We start from the raw sequence: 4,753 nt of genomic DNA, 5'->3' as shown, positions 1-4,753 counted from the left end.
GCTAGCCCTCTAAATATATACATGTTGGAATCATCTGCCATGTAGCTATTTCTCAGTATATGGACATATTGAACTCATCTGCCATGTAGCTTGTACTCTGTATATGGATATGTTGTTCTAGTCAGCCGGGTAGCTAGCTCTCAGTATATGGACATGTTGGACTCATCTGCCATGTAGCTAGAACTTTGTATATGGAAATGTTGCACTACTCTACCATGTACTAGCTCTCTGGATATTGACATTTTGAATTCCTCTGCCATGTAGCTAGCTCTGTGAGCATGCTTATGTTGGACTGACCTGCCATGTAGGTAGCTCTCTGTATATGAACATATTGGACTTGTCTGCTATGTAGCTAGCTCTCTGTATATGGAAATGTTGGACTCATCAGCCATGTAGTCAGCTCTCTCTGCATGAAAATGTTGGAATCATCTGCCTTGTAGCTAGTCCTCTATATAGACACATGTTGGACTCATCTGCCTTGTAGCCAGCTCTCAGCATATGGACATGTTGGACTCATTTGTCATGTAGATAGTACTCTGTATATGAATATGTTGGACTACTCTACCATGTTGCTAGCTCTCAGTATATGGACACATTGGAATCTCTTGCCATGTTAGAAAATATTCTGTATATGGAAATGTTGCAATACTTTTCCATGTAGGTAACTCTCTGTATATGAACATATTGGACTTCTCTGTCATGTAGCTAGTTCTCTGTACATGGACATGTTGGACTCAACAGCCATGTATCCAGCTCTCTGTGTATGAACTTGTTGGACTCATATGCCTTGTAGCTTGCCCTCTAAATATAAACATGTTGAACTCATATGCCATGTAGCTATCTCTCAGAATATGGACATGTTGGACTACTCTGCCATGTAGTTAGCTCTCTATATATGGACATTTTGGACTCGTCTGCCATGTAGCTAGTATTCTGTATATGGATATGTTGGACTACTCTGCCATGTAGCTAGCTATCTGTATATGGAATTGCTTCCCATGAGGCTAGCTCTCTGTATATAGACATGTTGGACTCATCTGCCATGTAGCTGGAACACTGTATATGGAAATGTTGGAGTACTCTCTCATGTAGGTAGCTCTCTGTATATGGACATTTTGGACTCATGTGCCATGTAGCTTGTTCTCTGTGCATGGAAATGTTAGATTAATCTGCCATGCAGCTAGCTCTCAGTATATGGACATGTTGGACTCATCTGCCATGTAGGTAGAACTCTGTATATTGAAATGTTGCACTAATCTTCCATATAGCTAGCTCTCTGTATATTGACATTTTGGACTCGACTGACATGTAGCTAGCTCTCTGTGCATGGATATGTTGGACCGATCTGCCAGCTCTCTGTATATGAACATTTTTCACTTGTTTGACATGAAGCTAGCTCTCTGTATATAGATATGTTGGACTCAACAGACATGTAGCCAGGTCTCTTTGTACGAACATGTTGGAATCATCTGACTTGTAGTTAGTCCTCTATAGATACACACTTTGGACTCATCTGCCATGTAACTAACTCTCAATATATGGTCATGTAAGACTCATCTGCTATGTAGCTAGTACTCTGTTTAACGACATGTTGTATGACTCTGCCATGTACTTGCTCTCAGTATATGGACTTGTCTGTCATGTAGCTAGTTTTCTGTATATGGACATTTTGGACTCAACAGTCATGTAGCCATCTCTCTCTGTATGAGCATGTTGCACTCATCTGACTTTTAACTAATCCTCTCTATATACACATATTGGAGTCATCTGCCATGTAGCTAAAACTCAATATAAGGACATGTTGGACTCATCTGCCATGTAGCTAGTGTTCTGTCCATGGACATGTTGGACTACTCTGCCATGTAGCTAGCTCTCAGTATAAGGACATGTTGGACTCATCAGGCTTGTATCCAGCTCTCTTTGTATGGACATGTTGGACTCATCTCCCTTGTAGCTAGTCCTCTATATATACACATGTTGGACTCATCTCCCATGCAGTTAACTCTCAGTATATGGCCATTTTGGACACATCTACCATGTAACTAATACTCTGTATATGGGCATGTTGGACTAATCTGCCATGTAGCTAGAACTCTGTGTATGGACATTTTTCACTCGTCTGTCATATAGCTAGCTCTCTGTGCATGGATATGTTGGACTGATCTGCCATGTAGGTAGCTCTCTGTATGTAAACATATTACACATGTCTGCCATGTAGCTAGCTATCTATGTATGGATATGTTGAACTCATCAGACATGTAGCCAGCTCTCTCTGTATGAATATGTGGGACTCATCTGTCTTGTTGGTCGTCCTCTATATATACACTTGTTGGTCTCATCTGCCATATAGCTAACTCTCATTATATGGACACTTTGGTCTAATCTGCCATGTAGTTAGAACTCTGTATATTGCAAAGTTGCACTACTCTGCCATGTAGCTAGCTCTGTATATGGACATTTTGTACTCATCTGGCATGTAGCTAGCTCTCTGTGCATTTATATTTTGGACTGATCTGCCATGTAGGTAGCTCTCTGTATATGAACATATTGGACTTCTCAGCCATGTAGCTAGTTCTCTGTACATGGACATGTTGGACACATCAGCTATGTAATCATTTCTCTCTGCATGAACATGTTGGATTCATTTGCCTTGTAGCTCGTCCTCTATATATACACATGTTGGCCTCATCTGCCATGTATCTAACTCTCACTATAGGGACATGTTGAACTCCTCTAGCATGTAGCTAGTACTCTGTATATGGACATGTTGGACTACGAAGCCATATAGCTAGCTCTCAGTATATGGACTGCTTGGACTCATTTGCCATGTACCTAGAACACTATATGGATATGTGGCTCTATTGTGCCATGTAGGTAGCTCTCAGTATAAGGAACTGTTGGATTCGTCTTATATGTAGATAGCTCTCTGTGCATGGGTATGTTGGACTGATCTTCCATGTAGGTAGCTCTCTGTATATGAACATATTGGACTTGTCAGCCATGTAGCTAGTTCTCTGTACATGGACATGTTGGACACATCAGCCACGTAATCAGTTCTCTCTGCATGAACATGTTGGATTCTTCTGCCTTGTAGCTAGTCCTCTATATATACACATGTTGGCCTCATCTGCCATGTATCTAACTCTCACTATAGGGACATGTTGAACTACTCTAGCATGTAGCTAGTACTCTGTATATGGACATGTAGGACTACAAAGCCATGTAGCTAGCTCTCAGTATATGGACAGCTTGGACTCATTTGCCATGTAGATAGAACAATATATGGAAATGTGGCTCTACTGTGCCATGTAGGTAGCTCTCACTATAAGGAACTGTTGGATTTGTCTTATATGTAGCTAGCTCTCTGTGCATGGGTATGTTGGACTGATCTGCCATGTAGGTAACTCTCTGTATATGAACATATTGGACTTTTCTACTATGTAGCTAGCACTCTGTATATGCATATGTTGGATTTATCAGACATGTAGACATCTCGCTATATATGAACATGTTGGATTTTGCTTGTAGCTAATTCTCTATATACACATTTTGGACTTGTTAACTACATACTTCTGCCATGTAGTTAACTCTCAGTATATGGACATGTTGGACTCAACTGTCATGTAGCTAGTGCTCTGTATATGGACATGATGGACTGCTCTGCTATGTAGTTAGCTCTCATTATATGGACACGTTGGAATCATCTGCCATGTAACTAGAATTCTGTACATGGAAATGTTGCACTACTCTACTATGTAGTTAGCTCTCAGTATAAGGAACTGTTGGATTCATCTTCTATGTAGCTAGCTCTCTGTGCATGGGTATGTTGGACTGATCTTCCATGTAGGTAGCTCTCTGTATATGAACAAATTGTACTTGTCTGCCATGTAGGTAGCTCTCAGTATATGGACATGTTGGACTCATGAGCCATGTAGTCAGCTCTCTCTGTATAAACATGTTGAACTCATCTGCCTTGTTGCTAGTCCTCTATATATACACATGATGGACTCATCAGCCATGTAGCCAGCTGTCTCTGTATGTACACGTTGGACTATTCTGCCTTGCAGCTAGTCCTCTATATAGACACATTTTGGACTACTCTGCCATGTAGCTAGCTTTCAGTATATTAACACGTTGGATTCATCTGCCATGAAGCTAAAACTCAGTATATGGAAATGTTTCACTACTCTGTCAAATAGCTAGCTCTCTGTCTATGGACATTTTGGACTCATCTTCCATGTAGCTAGCTCTCTGTTCAAGGGTATGTTGTACTGATCTGTCTTGTAGGTAGCTATCTGTCTATGAACATATTGGACTTGTCTGGCATGTAGCTAGCTCTCTCTATATGGATATGTTGGACTCATCTGCCATGAAACTAGGACTGTTTATATGGAAATGTTTCTCTACTCTGCCATGTAGCTAGCTCTCTCTATATGAACATTTTGGATTCGTCTTGCATGTAGCTGGCACTCTGTGCATGGATATGTTGGACTGATCTGCCATATAGTTTGCTCTCTGTATATGAACAAATTGGACTTGTCTGCCATGTAGCTGGCTCTCAGTACATGTAATTGTTGGACTCCTCAGCCATTAAGTCAACTCTCTCTATATGAACATATAGGACTTATCTACCTTATATATAGCCCTCTACATATACACAAGTTGGACTCATCTGCCATGAAGTTATCTCTCAGGATATGGATATGTTGGGCTCATCTGCCATGTAGCTAGAACTCTGTCAATGGAAATGTTG

Source organism: Chrysochloris asiatica, unplaced genomic scaffold (genome assembly GCF_000296735.1).
Source record: "Chrysochloris asiatica unplaced genomic scaffold, ChrAsi1.0 scaffold00359, whole genome shotgun sequence".
In the NCBI taxonomy this organism is placed as follows: domain Eukaryota; kingdom Metazoa; phylum Chordata; class Mammalia; order Afrosoricida; family Chrysochloridae; genus Chrysochloris; species Chrysochloris asiatica.
The sequence above is the reverse complement of the archived record's forward strand: the minus strand, read 5'-3'. Positions refer to the sequence as shown.